General features: G+C 47.8%; 1 protein-coding gene across 10 annotated transcripts in view; it reads left to right on the forward strand.

Annotated features, from left to right (window-relative positions):
- The window catches only part of ZFHX3 (zinc finger homeobox 3), a 513,502-nt gene that overhangs the window by 304,644 nt on the left and 192,251 nt on the right, over nt 1-16,607 (forward strand). For 9 of the 10 annotated variants that reach the window (XM_051805544.1, XM_051805548.1, XM_051805543.1 and 6 more), the window contains one exon: nt 9,536-9,646. The gene's annotated coding sequence lies outside the window, so the exon portion shown is untranslated. Of the gene's footprint in view, nt 1-3,698; nt 3,717-9,535; nt 9,647-16,607 lie in introns of those variants that run through there. The other variant, XM_051805551.1, reaches the window with a different exon arrangement.

The following is a 16,607-nucleotide window of genomic DNA, read 5'->3' on the forward strand; positions in this document are numbered from 1 at the left end:
GAGAAGGGACAGAAGCAGAGATTGTGGTACTCAGAGGGCTCTAACCCAGAGACCCTGCAGTGAGAAGGGGCTGAAGTAGCAGTGGAGGCTTTGATAGTCTTTTCATCTTGGAATCACAGAATCCCAGACTGGTTTGGGTTGGAAGGGACCTTAAAACTCATCTCATTCCACCCCCTGCCATGGGCAGGGACACCTTCCACTAGACCAGGTTTCTCCAAGCCCCATTCAGCCTGGCCTTGGACACTTCCAGGGATGGGGCAGCCACAACTTCTCTGGGCAAATGTCTTTCAGGATTGTCCAGTACCTCAGAAAGTTGGTGGAAAGCAAGCAAGCCATGCCAGAGAAATTACATCCAAGTCCATATGCTCTTGATTGGCGTTTGATTTTTTTTCTACCTTCAAGTTTTAAACTTACTTACAGGAATCTGAAATGCCTCCTGTACTTTTTAGATCTCTGTTTTAATAATTTTGCTTTTCTTGGTAAGCGGTTTTGTTTTATATAAATTGAGGCATGAGTATTTGGGGAGAGGGAGAGCTTGGGATGTTTTCTCGAAGGTTTTATTAAAGAATCACACACTCTTATAAGATGTGTAAAAGAAATAGCAATTACACCAGGCAGAGAGGGCAGCTTCTTTTCACCCCTGTCTCAGCAACGTGAGTAGTGATCCACTGTACAGTGGTTGGTGCTTCCTGGCACGGTGATGCAGGCCCAGCAGCAACAGCTCCTTCTCCTGTGCCAACCCCCAGCCCAGCACCTGCCACACGGCGGGCATGGGGAGCTCAGGGCCCTGCCCAGGGGTCCAGCAAGGACGTGTGAGGTTTTTCATAGCATGCCATGACCCAAATCTAGAGGTCAGACTACTGTGGGGCCAAAACCCTGAGATATTCCCAACTTGGAAGTCCGCAGCCTTTGAGAGCCAAAGAACCAATGTTAGTTAGTTGCTAAGTTAGGAACCCTAAACCCAGTCCATCCTGCTCTCTTGACTTAGACGTTTACTATCTTAGAATTTTACTATTAATTTTAAATATTAAATAAACCTCTTGGCTACTTCTTTAGTTACATGACTATTCACTGAAGATTTCACAAAGTCTTTTGTCTTTTGTCCTCTTCTACACACTTAGGAGTTCTCTTTTATAACTATTTTCGTCATTCTGTTCCTGAAATGAGCAGAGTTGTCAGCATGGGAGCTCCCCCTTGTCTGGGGGTACTGGTATCAGGACACATGTTGTCAGGAAACCACCTCTCTTGCTGGTTCCTGACATTTTGCTGCTGGCTGAGATCTTAGAGCAGTGCCTGTGCTTCTCCCTTCCCTCTCAGCAGTTCTCCTTGCAAGGGGTGGTGTAAGGAATTAATCTGCTGTAATTTCTGCTGTTTGCAGGAACCAGATTTATGACAAAGGAAGGACAGGCTGTTACCCTGCAGCTAAACTTGCTGTGGAGACCATAACCAAACAGTGTTTGGCTTTGGAGGTCTGTGGTCAGGCTGGGCTGTCAGCCCGGGGCCATGAGGTGCAGAACTGGTTGTAGGTACGTGCAGGGTTAGAGGTGATGGGAATAAAACTGCTGTCAGGGCCGTGAGTTGAGCTCCCTAAAGCTCAGATTTGACACAAGTGTACAGAATATTAAAACCGATGTAGTTCCTATTTTCCTTGGAATTCTGGTTTCTAACACTCAGTGTTTTCCACCACAACCACTGGCATTGGGAAGGTTTTTAATGGAAGGCTGGACTGTGTTCGGCGCAGGCAGGAGCTTTAAGGAAGCCGCAAAGTAGGATGGATAAAACCTCCCCAACAAAATCTTGGCTTGTCAGCTCTAGAATTGGGTAACTTGGTGGAAACCCCGGGTCTGAACCCCAAGTGGGGGCCTCAAATGCAGCCCTTGGCTGAGTTTGCAAATGGCTGCATTGGTTCTCTGGAGCAAAGCACGTTCAGAGCCATTGGACGTGTTTGTTACAAACACTTCTTTCAATTTGCTTTAAGATTAAACTTGGCCACAAGGTCACAGCTTAGGGGGAAATTCTGGAACGATTTTCAAAGCAGTTAATTTGGACATTTTTCAACTATTTAAATGCAAATACAAATGAATAAATAATTTATGCATTGCTTTAACTGAAAAATATTTTAGTTTAAGAATGCACAAATTGTCCCACAATTAGTATGGCCTGTCTGTGGAGCAGCTGGCACTTGGGAGAAGCAAGTTCTAAACCTGGGAAAGGGGCCACGTAGCACTCGGTACCTTCCCAGTTGTGTTTACCTTCGTATCTGTTGCTTTGACTGGGCTGTTATGGAGCGAAGGAAACTGTGACAGTACAATAATATGCACTTTAAAAAAAGATTATAGAACCTATTACAAAGTTGTTTAAAAATCATTATTATACTGTAATGGAGTTAAATGCTGTGTTTATGTAAGGCTTTAATTCCTGAGGAATTCCAAACTGTGGGGCCAGGATAACGTGACAAAACACTCTTAACTCGGAGACACGTGTGTGTGTTTGTGGTGGAGCAAAGGCTCCTGCAGTGACCCAGCACATACAGGGAAGTAATTTGTTTTCAGAAAAACAGTTTTTAAAAGTTTGCAAAGCTACATTAAATTGAAGAGATTGAACAAAAGTGAAGATATTTTAGAAAAATTAGAAAAAATGAAAATGTCTCTGTTTTGTTCGCAAGGTTTTCTCTTGAAACAGAACATTTTAAAAACCCCACAGTCCAAATGAAAGGTTTTGCTTGCATCAAACAAAATATTCTTATAAAACCCAAAACATTTTGTAGTTTTGCTTCAGGAATATAAATGTTTCCGTTTAACATGAAACACTTCTTTCAGGCTCTGGGTTTGGTGGTCAGTTCCCAACTAGAAAAAAGCAGTGGATTTATATCAAAAAGGGATGAGGCTGTACCAGGGCTCCCAGAGGTCAGGATGACCCTTTGCTGGGGTGCTGTGGCTATCTGTGAGTGTCCTACCCCTTGTCCAGCTGGGCATTCCCAGCTGCCCAGTTTTGCTACCGGGTGCTGCAGCAGGTCGGGCTCCTTTTCCTGGAGCTGTTAAAGGCCACAGTGAGGCCATCGGCCCTTTCAATTACACTGCCCTGAATCCCTTAATCTCTTTAAGTAGCTCCCCTGCTCTCATCTCATCACGCTCATTACCTCCTGTACCATCTCTATCCCAATCCTAATCTGGAGTGGAGAGTAAATAGGCTGTTGTGGGGGTTTTTTCTACTTTTATTCTACTTGGAGTTAGCTGCAGAACAGAAGGCTCCGGGGAGACGTTAGAGGTCTTTCCAGGGCCTAAAGGGGCTCCAAGAGAACTGGAGAGGGTCTTTGGACAAGAGCCTGGAGTGCTAGGACAAGGGGAATGGCTTTCCACTGCTAGAGGGCAGAGTTAGATGGAATACTGGGAAGGAGTTCTTGGCTATAAGGGTGGTGAGGCCTGGCACAGGTTGCCCAGAGAAGCTGTGGCTGCCCCTGGATCCCTGGAAGTGTCCAAGGCCAGGTTGGATAGGGCTTGGAGCAACCTGGTCTAGTGGAAAGTGTCCCTGCCCATGGCAGGGGGTGGAATGAGTTTGATGGTCTCTTCCCACACAAAACATTCTGCAGTTCTGTGATTTGTTTTATACGTCAGCAAACAAAAAAACAACAGTGTTGGTGGCACTGTGTATGTTTGGGACAGTCTTTGCTTGCCTTGGTCCTGAGGGAGGTGCAGAGAGCATCAGAGCAGCACGAGGTGTGTTGTCCTGGCAGGGAGCTCTGGCTCCTCCTGCCATGGGCTTCCCCATGACTGGGGTAGAGTCAACTTCCCTCCTGGGTCTGACTCCCCCATGTAAGCCAGAACGTTTGGTGACAGAGGTGACACCACCTTGGACTTGCCCAGGTAGCAGTGCCTGAGCCATGTCCCTGTGCATGTCAGACAGGGCAGGGGCTCCCCTGGCCATACCTGCCCATCAGCCCCAGCAGGAACACGGCACTGGCTCCGCAGTCAGGGGGTCCTGTGGGTAACCCCCAGTGTGTCTTGAGCTCAGGGTGAAAAACATGGACTAACTGATTAAAAATAGCAGTGCCAGAATCCTAACAAGATTATTTAACTTTTAAGGGGGGTGGGAGAACATTTTTTCATGCATTATTATTGATTTTCAGTATTGTACAAAACCCGGCCATGTACAGCAATAACACGGGAAAAGATACAATCATTGCAAACCAATTACAGCTCAAACACCCGGTTCTGGACGGCAGCTGCACACCCAGCCCCTCACTCCAACTCTGGCCCTGCCAGCAATGCACACCCAGGGGTAAAAAACCCACAAAACCAGGATTTAAAACGTAACAACTCCATGTCCTGCTGCAATGCTCTGCTGAGGGATTTCCTCCCTGAGGTGCTGACTGTGTATCTTTCCCTTCTGCAGTCAGTCACTGTCTGTCTGTCCTGTTCCCAAGCAAGGAGGCAAAGCAGGATGTGACCCAGAGGAGCCCTCTCCAATCCAAGGCAGATGTTTGTGGGAGCGCTCCAGTGAACAGAGCAGTGTGTTCATCACAGAATCCCAGAATGGTTTGAGTTGGAGGGGACCTGAAAGCCCATCTCATCCCACCCCCTGCCATGGGCAGGGACACCTTCCCCTAGACCAGGTTGCTCCAAACCCCATCCAACCTGGCCTTGAACAGTCCCAGAGATGGGGCAATTGGCCACATCCTGGTGTGCCTCAGCCTCTACACAGATCCATGTCCCTCCCACAGTCCCTCACAGAGCAACACCAGGGCTCGATAAATGGCTTCATTTGCTGCGTGGAGCGGAGCTGTGCCCTGCAATTGATGGTGGCTCTGTGTCTGTGTGGGGTGACTTGGGGACACGGGTCCAGCCATGTGTGTGCCAGCCCTTGTAAGCAATGGAGTGTAAAAAACCAGACAACCAAAACCTCTCTAGGACTGTGAAAGTTTTATGGTCATTTTTCCAATTACATAATAGAGTTCATAATCTGTTATGAATTAGCATAAATAGGAATCAGCCCACAGTTAAGAAAATAAGTTAAATTGCATTTTGTGAAGCATTGTTCTGTCTGTTTGAACAGTTTGCTCTTGTGCTGCTAACCTGACAAATTTGGTAATTCACAGCATTCTCCTCAGAATCAGTGGGAATTACTGAGGTTTTACAACAGGCTACAACAGCCTTGGGTACTGCAGACAGGTCTGTCAAAAGCTGGACTGCTTGAGTCTGTGTAATGTTGGATATTGAGAGAAATTCCTTCATGGAAAGGGTTCTCCAGCACTGGCAAAGGCTGCCCAGGGCAGAGGTGGAGTCCCCATCCCTGGAGGGATTTAAAAGCCATGTGAATGTGGCACTTGGGGACATGGGTCAGTGCTGGGGGAGCAGTTGGACTCGATGAGCTTAGAGGGCTTTTCCAACCCAAACTGTTCTGTGATTCTATTCTGGCCATCATCAGGCAGGTGGGAAACACCACCCAGAAATGTTAGGAACATCACCAGCTTAGTGGGCATAATTTGTGGATGGCATTTTGGCTGTCATCATGGCATCCTCAGATGACATCAGGAGTGATGTTCAAATGGCAGCTGGAGACAAAAAGGCAGCAAGGAGCATGTTTTCATCACCCCTCGTGGCTTGGTCTGCAGGGGGACACAGCCCCTGGGCATGGGGCCTGAGCAGGTCACTGGAGAAGCATCTCCACTCCCTTGTGTGGGGTGATGATGGCTCCTCTGAGAGCTGCCTGGGAACTGGAGCAGCTGCTGCACAGCACAGTGCATCTGATACAGGGCATTAGTGAAACCAATCATATTTTCTCCGTTTTCATCTCAGGTTTTCAGAATGATCTTGCATGTGGTCAGACCAGTGTGATCAGGGTGCAGCCCAGTGTGATCAGGGTGCAACCCTGTCCTGAGAGCATTTGGTTTGTTTGTAGCTGTCCAGAGTTGGGGAGGGGTGGGACAATGGGTGCAGTGTGGACTGTGTCCTGGCTGGTCACTCTGTGTCTGGTTTGGGGTAAGGGGTGGGAGGGACGTGCTCCCTGCTCCCTTCCCACAGCACCCGCACCAGCTCTGCAGCAATGATGCAGCTTTGGCCTTTCAGCATCTTGGAGGCAGTTGATTTTTCTAAATTTGCAGGTTATCCATGACAGAGCAGGGGGTGTGGCAGCCGTCCCTTGCCCTGCTCCATCACACACTCAGCATCCTTCAGGCCAGACCTGAGGTTCTTGCCTCCTCTGGTGCCTCCACAGGCATTTCTGACAAAGAAGGGGAGTCCACAAGCCCTCACTTCTGAAACAAAAGCCTAATGAAAGGGTCGGCAGGCCCTGGCTCAGTGGTGGCTGTAGTTCTTGGCAGGGTGTGACATGCCCATCCTCCCGAATTAGCGTGGGGCACACGGAATTTGGCACGGTGCTAATTGCGATCAGATGGGAACAAGTGGCCTCAGTGTGTGGGCACGTGGTGGGACAAGGCGAGCGCCCCGAGCCCGCGTGTGCCCCCGGCCCTGCACGAGGGGGGCAGGTGCTGCACGACCGCTGCTGCCCCGGGCAGGCGTCGGGGCACCCCCGGCTCCCCGTGGGCTTTGTCTCTGTGCTGGCGAGGAGCGCTCCGGCTGTTCAGTGTGGGCTTTGTCGGGTGCTCTTTCTTTGCCATACAGTAACTCAGCTGCTGTAGAATCAAGGCAGCTGCTGATGGGGAAAGCTCCCCGCCAGTCACAGCCACGCAGGAGGGATTCCCACGTCAATCAGGAGCCCCAGGAGAGGAGCCAGTGAGGCTGGGCAGAGGGACAAGCCTCCTTTCACCGGAGCTCCCTTTCTAGAAAACAATCCTTTTGTGACAGGTTCAGAGCCATTTGTCTCCGTCATCCCATCCTACCAACTGTGGGATGTGAGCAGAGGCCATACCCGGGTGCGGGAAGTTGCCCCGGGGGCTGTGGGCTGTACCCACTGCTGTGACACCGGGAGCAGGGCCACGAGCCACAATGCCGTTCATAGACACATTCCTGGGCAGGGGGAGAGCAGCTTCAGCAGTCACTTCCTACCTGCGTCCATCCCAGAACAATGAAAGGGATTTCAGCCCATTTGCAATTGGATTTGGAGGATGATCTCCCAGGGTGGGAGGTGTTTGCTCCCTGTTCTCCCAAAACCAGGGGGATTTCTCACAGCCATGGCTTTCTGCTTTTATCGATCAGTCAGAGGATGGAGTCAGGTACTGACCAGGAGCAACCTGGTAGCAGCCAAAGGAAAGTTGTCACATCTCCAGTGCTACCTCAGAGACTGAGGGAATGCAGCCTCCTACTAGCTGCTGAAGTCCAAGTGATGGATCCCATTATATGGCCCAAATAAGAAGCTTCAGCCTTCTGTTCCTCTGCTCTTCCTCTAAGGATTCTCTAAGAATGGGTGATGCTATTCTGTGTGGCCAAAAAAAAAAAAAAGCAGACTTAGGACTTAGCCTGTCCTCTCCCCCTTGTCCAAGGGCACCAGGACCAAGTGGTTCCCCATTTATTAAAGCAAACAGATATCTGCCTTTAAAAGAGGTAGATTTAGAATGCCTGGATTTTAAATCCAGGATCCTCCTCAGCCATGGATGTGCACCAGCATCCTGTCTCCAGTCTTGCTCTGGGAGGTTTGGCAGGAACTTTTCCCTGTTACTCTTAAACTTTACTTTCCTGAAAAATTCTATGTGTTACCTTCCTTACCTGCATGTCACTTTGCTGTATCCTCTTGCCAGGTTATTTATAACTAAGCTGAAGCAGTGCAAAATTTCTGCTCCCTCCCTTGCTAACATTACGTTCGTGCCTTTTTTTCCCTATCTTTTTATCAGGAATTCACAGTAAGATTAATCCTCCATTCTCCATGACAGTTTAGTTTCCTTAAGAACCTTTAGTGAGGGATGTTCTAGAAAAGCTTTTAGAAAATCTGATTCCACTGTATCAGCCCAAATCTCCCGTATTAGCAGGGCTGGTTCCTTGTCAGACAACTTGGATCTGTACATATAAACTCTTGGCATTCAGGCTCCTCCCCAGACATGTGTTTACTCATCACTGCTAATTCCAACTAGTCCCACAGTTTTCTACCCTTTTGCCTGTACTGGAAGTCAGACTTCATGGTCTGTCATTCCCATGACCACTCCTAAAGCCTATTGTAAAAATTTATCACCTTCCGGTCCTCAGATGCAAAGGAAGAAGGTTCAGCAATTTCATATTTGGGCTCTTTGAGGACTCTGCAGGGAGCACTGTCTGCCTCTAGTGATTTGTTGCTCTGGCATATGAACCCTCCTGACCCCTCCATAGTGAATAGCAGTGCAAGGAATTAATTTAATTTTGCTGCTGTGCCCTTATCTTTCTTAATTCCCCCTTTTACGCCTTGCCCATCCATCAGCAGCACTGGGTGACGGACAGGCTTCCTGCTTTTGTGTTGGAGAAGTTTTTATTAGCTCCCTGAACTCTGGTGATTGTTCTCCAGGCCCCATTTTGCCTTGCCTTATCGTGGGTTTGCACTTAGCGTGCTGGATTTATGTCCTTTTCTATTTTCATTGTTTGGAAACAACTTCCATTTTCCTGAAAGTACCTTTTTTATTTTGGATAGCTTCCTTGTTCTGGTGGTTTAAACCAAGCTTCGAATGTGTGGTGGTTTAGCCTTTCACTAGGTGTGTCTCAGACACACTCGTGTCCCAAAGTGTGTCATAGAATCATGGAATGGTTTGGGTTGGAAGAACCTTAAAACGCATCTCATTCCATCCTCTGCCATGGGCAGGGACACCTTCCACTAGACCCGGCTGCTCCAAACCCCATCCAGCCTGGCCCTGAACACCCCCAGGCATAGGGCAGCCACAACTTCAGGTGTAGAGGGTAGACAGAGGAGTAACAAACTGGGCAGAGGCAAACAGTATTTCATGAGGCTTTTGTAATTCCTAGTGATAAATTCCTGACACCTTCAGACATGTGACTGCAACAAGAACCACCATCAGAATGAGAGAGTTCCCATCCCAAAACCCTCCTGGCATCAGGTGCATGACACCTCCTGGTCAGCTGCCCACCCAGGTGCCAAGCTGTGCACCCGCAGGGATGGTTTTCCTTGGGAAGCAGGCGGCTTTTCATGCATCCAGCTGTTTTCCTTGATTCTCCATTGTGTTTGTTTTCCTTCCTCGTGTCTCTACTCCCCTGCTGGGTATGTGAGCAGCCAGGCTGGGCTGCACTGGATAGAACAGAACAGACCACAGAGCTTCTGCATTTGCTGATGGCTGAGCCAGGTCTGTGGTACAGATAAACATGTGGGCTTTCCATTGGCAAAGCCACCTAAATGTAGCTAAAACAGTATTTTCCCTATGAAGCCAAGAAGCTGGAAGGTGCAGCTGTCTGGTTTGTAGGAGGCAAAATATACCTGTCATAAAGGTGCTGCAGGTCAGCCTTCAGTGTCACGAGAGGTAGAACAGTTGGGAATGTTGACCGAGTTGGAACTGAACACAAAAAATATTAAAAACTCCACGCTGTACCCAACCTTCTGTTTCTTTTGGTGCATTATTCCAAATCCTTCAGGATATTTTATACACTTTGCATTCTTTCATTTGCAGGCTTTGATCTGGAGAGTTTATACTGACTTTTTCCGGTCCGAGTAGGAACCATCTCCTCTGCTCCACTCGCTGGCGCCGGATCCTGCGACCTCTCTACATTTCCACACTGAGGTAGGAAGACCTAATTTTTGTAAGCCTTGGAGAGATGATTTTGGTGTTGGTCGCCCTCCTGGGATGTGTAATGTAAATCACCTGGATTAAGAGAGGTACATGTAACAGAACTGTGCTGTTCTCTGGCAGAGTTGGGAGTTCTTTGTGTTCTCAGAGAGCCACAGGGTTTGCTTGCTCTTCCTTCTCATGGCTCTGTGGTTTTATTTAAATGCCATCTGCATGAAGTGTTTCTGAGCACCTGACTCACTGGTCAGTTGTGTTGGGTCCTCTTATTTTCAATGAAAAACTGTTTTTGAACAAGGCCATCCTTGGATTATTTTTTTCCTACATGTCTACAGAGCTGATACCTTGCCAGGCTGTAGTTCTGTGTGGGCTGGTGACGAACCACTGGGGCCCTGTATTTAATTATTTATGTTGACCCTAACTGTTAGTTTCTGTCATTAAGAACAGGCCAAATGATTAGTGCCCTTGGCTTAATCTTCTTAGCAGGAAAACTGTCCCTTGAATGTCTGTCCAAGTCAAACAGGCATAAGGAAGGATGAGAAAAGGACAAGACTCCTGACCTTGTTCATTTTCTGTGTGAATTGGTGAAAGAAAATCATATTTGGATGGCCTGTTTCAAGTCTTAAATATTCAGTTTCCTAAAACTGTGGTAAATGATGTGCGGGCAGAAAGCACATCTTCCTGAATGTGGGAAAAGTATCCCTTCCCTTCCTACCAGTCATTCCACCATGAGATTTGACACTGGAAAGCTCTTGTACCAGTGGTCCAAGTATAGTAATTTCATTCAGAATTATTTTGTGTGTAACTAGAAATCAGTGAGTCACTGTGAAGTCCCTGGTTTTAATATATCTGTATATTCTGAGTCATTATAAGGTCCTTCATAATCTCTGGGATACTTGGTAATATCAAACTAACCTTGTGTGATACCGATAGGAGTGGAAGGATTAATGGCAGGCTTCAAAAAATACTCATCAGAGTTCTCTATCTCAATGGAGAACTGAGAAATGTAATTTGGAGTTGGTTTTTTTCTTGTATTTACTTTTTGGGGTTTTCTTATCTTTTAAGGAAGGCTTCTCTCCTGCTTTCTTCCTACGTTTTTATCTGAAGTATTTTGTTTACAGCACAAGTGCACACTTCAATTTCTTGAGAATCATCAGACTTATAAATTAAATGGAAGCCTTGGGAAATCGTGTGATGGGCAGACACTCATTCGCTTTGTGCTCTCAATATCACAGAGGATCCTGAGCAAAGCATCTACTTTTTCCATTTAGTTAAGAAACTTTCCAGGCCTTGGTGTCCTTTGTGGGGTGGGCGGATTGTGTTCTTCAGGTGTTGTAAACTGAATCCAGAAACTTAGGGGGGGAATGCTGAAATACCACCTTCTCTGTGGTTGATGTTTTTGACTTTGATATGAGAATGAGAGGGAAAAAAGGTGGAACACAGAAAGGACAGAAAAGCATGGAGAAGGTAAGAGGGGGGAAGGGAGGTGGCAGGGGGATGTTCGGAAACATTTTGGAGAAAGAGCACATTTAGTCACTTATGACTTTTCTCACACTCTTATGTCTTGACTGATTTTGTTGTATTGGAAATTGCAAGTTTTCTTTAAAAACATGCAGTATCTACTAGAGGACTCCATTTTTGGATCAATCTGTGTGCCGTTTCCACTAATGACTGGAGCAGGAAAAGTGGGATTATGCTGAGGGAATCCCTCCCGACCTCAAAGCTTCATCAGACAGAGGGGGGTGATGGTGCTATGAGAAAGTGAATCAAGCTCAAACCAAAACTGGTACTGGGGTGAAGCAGTGAAGATGGGCAGTGAACACCTCAGGGAGCTTTGTGGGTGATTGGTTTGAGCATCTTAGTTAATTAAAACTGCAGGTTTAATTGTGTTGAAGAGACAAACACAGTGGTGCAAAGCAAGTGTGAGTGAATAGGGAAGGACCTCACAGGAGTGGGAAGAAGCCAGAGGAGAATAATTCTTTTAAATATCCATGGAAAAATGGACTTTTGTTTCTCAGAATTGTAACTTTTAAATTTGTACAGCTGGTACAAGCAGGTACAGTTTCATTTTGCCAAAGGGCAGGATAGTGTAAGGCTCATGTGCCTCCAGAAGAGACCCAAAGCATTAAGCAACTGCAGGGAGGAAAATCAACAATATTGGTTCTGTGTCAGTAGAACACACTCTGTTCCCTTCCCCTGTAAAAAAGGAACTTTCTTCTCCCTGCTATTTGTGGTGTTCTTTTTGGATGTAGAATAGGCTTGGTCATTAGATGGAAGGCTTTGATTTCAACCTGGTGAGGAAAAGGCCATTGTTCATACTCTGCTATAGTTGCATGGATTTCATTATGGGGTATTATGATAATTACCTGTTTAGTGGCTAATTGCTCCTCTGAAAGTGTGAAGGAAATGTAGAACATGGGACCAAGGCTGTATTTCAGAGTAAAAGAAGGTATTTGGTAATGTCTTTTAATGCGTGTCTGGATCTTCTGGCATAAGAATATAACATATTTTTAGTAACTTTCTTCTACTTTATTTCAATACTGAACAAGAAGAGTGGGAATGTGTTTGTAGCTCATCACCTGGGTGATATGCTGACATATGAGAGACAGTTCTCATGTGATTTCCCAGAATACCTTTTAACTGGCACAAGGCTCTTTCAGAAGCTGCTGTGGAAATGTGGTTTTATTTCAGTGGCTCCAAAACTCTTTGGCCCCACATCAACAGTCCAGCCATGGTCAGTAGGAAACCTGAGCAAGCAGAAAACATTTGGCACTGGCACAGGTTGCCTAGAGAAGCTGTGGCTGCCCCATCCGTGGAAGTGTCCAAGGCCAGGTTGGATGGGGCTTGGATCAACCTGGGCTAGTGGAAGGTGTCCCTGCCCATGGCAGGGGGTAGAGTGAGATGAGCTTTAAGTTCCCTTCCCACACAAACCAGTCTGTGATTCTGATTTCACCACTGTTTTGCTGTGTTTGCAATTAAAAGTGTAATGGTGGGGACTGGTGGTAGTTTAGAATAAATTTTGAAGGTTCTTAACGGCTTTGGTTTGTTTATCTAATTGTGAAGGTAGATTAAACTACACTGGGTAAGATTATCCAGCATGTCCTTACCATGTACAGATTAGAGAGGTTTCCTCAGACATGAGCTGGTTGTTGTTTTCCTCCTGGAAAATGTGGACATGTGGCAGGTGTTGGGAGATTTTCTTCTAATTTCTCTGAAGGATAAAGTCTTTACATTGTCTATCTTTAAAACATTTAAGCTATAGGTTCTTAGCCAGTGAAATCAGCTGGAATTAGCGGGATACCTCTCTAGACACACACAGAGCCCAGGAGCCTTTGCCCGTGTGACCCAGCCTGTAGTAAGAGCTGGGTACAGAATTACAAAGGGACTGAAGCTCATTTCCCTTTTCCCTGCTACCATGCCTGCTTCCCAGAGGTACAGATTACACAGACTCTCCGAGCTCAGAGAACTGTACCAGTGACACATTTTCCAGGATGCTGTGCCGGGCGCTCTCCAAGCCGAGGGCGGTGGGAGGGTGTCCCTGGCCGTGCTGCTGGACTCCAGCCCCACGGACCTGCACACTCAACCTGGGCACAGAGCTTTGGGGCTGAGAACTTCCAGATTTGCCTAAAAATCCTATGACAAATACATAAGCTGTGCCTCTGTGACCTTTAAAGCCCACACACACCATTTACAAACAAAGACCACACAACATAGATTATTTCAGTTTTTCCCCTATTTGATCGATCCTGATAAAAAGGCCATGCTGGGATTAAATCTTTTTATTCTCCACAACCACGTGATACTTTAGGGGACAGTAACATTTGCGAAATAATCTATTTAAGGAATAATACAGGAGAGGAAGACACCTGAAGAGCCTGGTGCCATGTCCAGCATCCTGGAGGCTCTGGGCACGGGGACAGTGGCTCATCCATGCCGTCCCTTGTGGCCACCGTGCCTTCCCATTGGGGATGCCTGTGCTGCTGGGCCAGAGCAGAGGACTGGTGTGAATGAACTTGAGTGATTTTAAAAGTCTGTGTTTGCAGGCACTGAAAGTTTTCTCTAAAGCCCGTTGAGTAGCAGAGAGTAATTCCTGCATTACTGGCAGCCGGAGCAGGGACAATGAGGACCGACCTCTCCTTCTGGCTGGTTGCTGGTATTTGTTTGAGACTCTGTAAAGACAATGCTACAACATCCTTACACACACCACCGGCTTTGTAGTAACGGTCTCCTTGGAGCCTTGGCACGGGGAAGGACATGCATGTCCAGGCATTTTCCAGGTGGCAGGATTTCCTTCTCCTCTGGTCCCGGCGCCGTGAGCCCCCTCCTTTCAGCCCCAGCACCGTTTAAATAGATCATTTGTTTTCATTATAGGTTTTTGCATCTCTGCCTTTCATTGCTGTTAATGAATTTCTAGGGTCTGATTGGGAAACAAAAGCCAAATACAAACATAAAAAGGGCTCTGACAAAGGAGCCAGTTGAGCGTCTGGCAGGCTGTGGGAGCGGGGCGATGGCCATGGCTGCTGCAGGGTTGACACCACTGGTTAGTATGCTAATCTGCTCCTCGGCGTTTAAGATTCCGCTCAGGTCTGCGCAGCTCGGCGAGCCCGGCATGGGGAAGGGGTGTCTGCCCGGCAGCACCGACCGCGCCGCGTCCATGACACACATCCCGGCATCGTGCCTGCGCTGCCACGCGCTCGCTCCCCTCGCCCACCCCGCTCCCCTCCCGCCCTCCCTGGGCACACACATACATACCATCCGGAAAGCTTCCTGCAAATGCTGAAAAACATGGAATGTGGAAAAGCCATGTATGATTGGCTCGTTCCTCTGCCTCCGCGTCCCCAAAGATTCCCACTTTAATAGACCATGTGTTTCTGCTGCTGCTGGAGAAGCCCAGAGTGTAACGTGCCAAAATTCAGCAACAATGAAGTCAGACGGAGTTTAACATCCAAAACAAAGGGACGGCATTTCTGTAGCTCACTGACAACACAGCAGTCACAGGATGGTTTAAATTTCCCTTTATTCTCTCTCCCCACCCAACCTCAGCCCAAGAGAAAGCCAACATTTATTAAAATCCATCCATTCAGGACAGCAGGCAGATGCCCAGGTGGGAAGGAAAGCTTGTTCCTGGTATTCCCGATGACTGTCACCTTTCCTGTGTGCTTAGAGGCAGTGAGCTGCAACTCCCAGCCGGAGCAAGGTGGTTCTGATTTCCAGAATTAAGGAAGGAATCAATTCCAGAGCCAGTTCCCATGGTCAGGTCCATCAGGTCCTGCAGCCACAGAACTTAATTCCTCAAGCTCCCTTTCCTTTGTTTTTGTAACGTCACAGCAGTTCTGGAGAGGCGTCTGGAGAATCCTCAGCTCCAGCTGAGGTTGAAATCCCCTTCAGCCAGGGGATTTCAGAAGTTGCATTTTCAGGGCAGGTCAGATGTGGACAAAACTGAGTCTCCACCTGACACATAAGCAGACAAAGCTGTTTAACCTCTGAATTATAGCACAGCTCCATAGTTCTCTCTTCTGTTGTCTCATGCTTCAAGCAAACTGCTCCTTGCAGTTCTCCCTCCTGGTGCCAAGCACGTATTCCAGCTGCAGCTCGGCAGCACGGGGAAATTCCTTCCAAGTCCCTGGCAGAACAGTCGGCGCTTTCTCCGGAGCTGCAGGCTTGATTGTCCTTGATTATTTTATTTCTTTGGCTCTGATCCAAGATGTTCCCTGTCATCATTTCAGTGTCTTTTCTCATAATCCCTTTTCTAAACATCATCAACAATTAACTGATTCTCTCATATCTACAAACACATGCACACACACGCAGGCGCGCGCGCACCCTCCACCGAGCCTCATCAGGGTCTTTTTTGCCTTTAAGTATAAGAAATTACAGCTTCTCATTAGCTGAAGAGCATGTTTTGAAAGGCTTTGTGTTTACTCACTTTGCAAGTGATGCTGGCGCTTTTAATTATTCTCCTTTTGCATATCATAAGCGAGCAGCGAGCTGCTCCAGCCAGCCCGGGCGACGCGTATTCCCAGGAAGGCAGGAGGAAGGGATCGCGTTTTACCTCACTGCTGCTGCTTTCTTCCCTTTCTGTCAGCCAGCCAAGGAATCCCCCCAAAGCTCTTACGTAGCAGATACCAAAACCGTGAGTCACTTTTCGCTCCCGGAGCAATAAGTCCATCGCATCTGTGTGCAGAAGGGCGAGCGCGAGGCTGGAATCTCTCCAGGCTGCCGGCGTGCCCCGGCACCAGTTCTCCAGTGGTGACTTTGTTTTTCCTGCTCTCGCTTTCTCTCCTCAGATCCCTCGTCTCTCCATTCCTTTTCATGCCATCCCCATTTTCTTCCTTCCTTCCTCTCCATCCGTCTCCGTGGCTGGCAGTGGCAAACCCAGCAAGATCTGGGTCCTTCTTGCCTTCTGTGGGGTTTTTTTCTCCTTTTTTTTCCCCCCCGTATCTGCCGCAGCCTTTGGCTGCTCACTCTGCCAGGTTGGATCACCAAAGACACACGACTCGCTCACAATGAATAATCAATACAGATATTGATCTGCGGAAAATGTTTGTAAATTCCTGAAAGGGGAATCGGGAACAGCAGGACAGGGAGGCTTGTGGGGGACGACAGGGTGCTCCGGGCTGCAGGCAGTGCCTGGCCGGAGCCCACATCCTGCCGCCTCCGAGGTGACGGGTGCTGGAATGTGTGCGCGGGCGGTGGCGGGCGAGCGCAGGGGCTTCTGTATTTTCATTTCTCTACAGCTGCTTCCCCCGAAGAATCGGGAGGCGAGCAGCTGAGAGGCCTCGTCGGTGCCATGCCTTGGCTGCGCTCCAGCACTGTTTTGTTTCCATCATCACACGCCACTTTGAAATTTGCATAAATACAAGGGTTATTTTCCCTCGCGCCTCGAAAAAGGTTTAAGAAGGTGGGAAAGTGTTTCTGTAAGGAGGGATGGCTGGGTTTAGTCATCATTTTTAGGTCT

The sequence above is a fragment of the Manacus candei genome, unplaced genomic scaffold, assembly GCF_025592945.1.
Source record: "Manacus candei isolate 608988 ecotype Guabito, Panama unplaced genomic scaffold, ASM2559294v1 h1tg000065l, whole genome shotgun sequence".
Lineage (NCBI taxonomy): Eukaryota > Metazoa > Chordata > Aves > Passeriformes > Pipridae > Manacus > Manacus candei.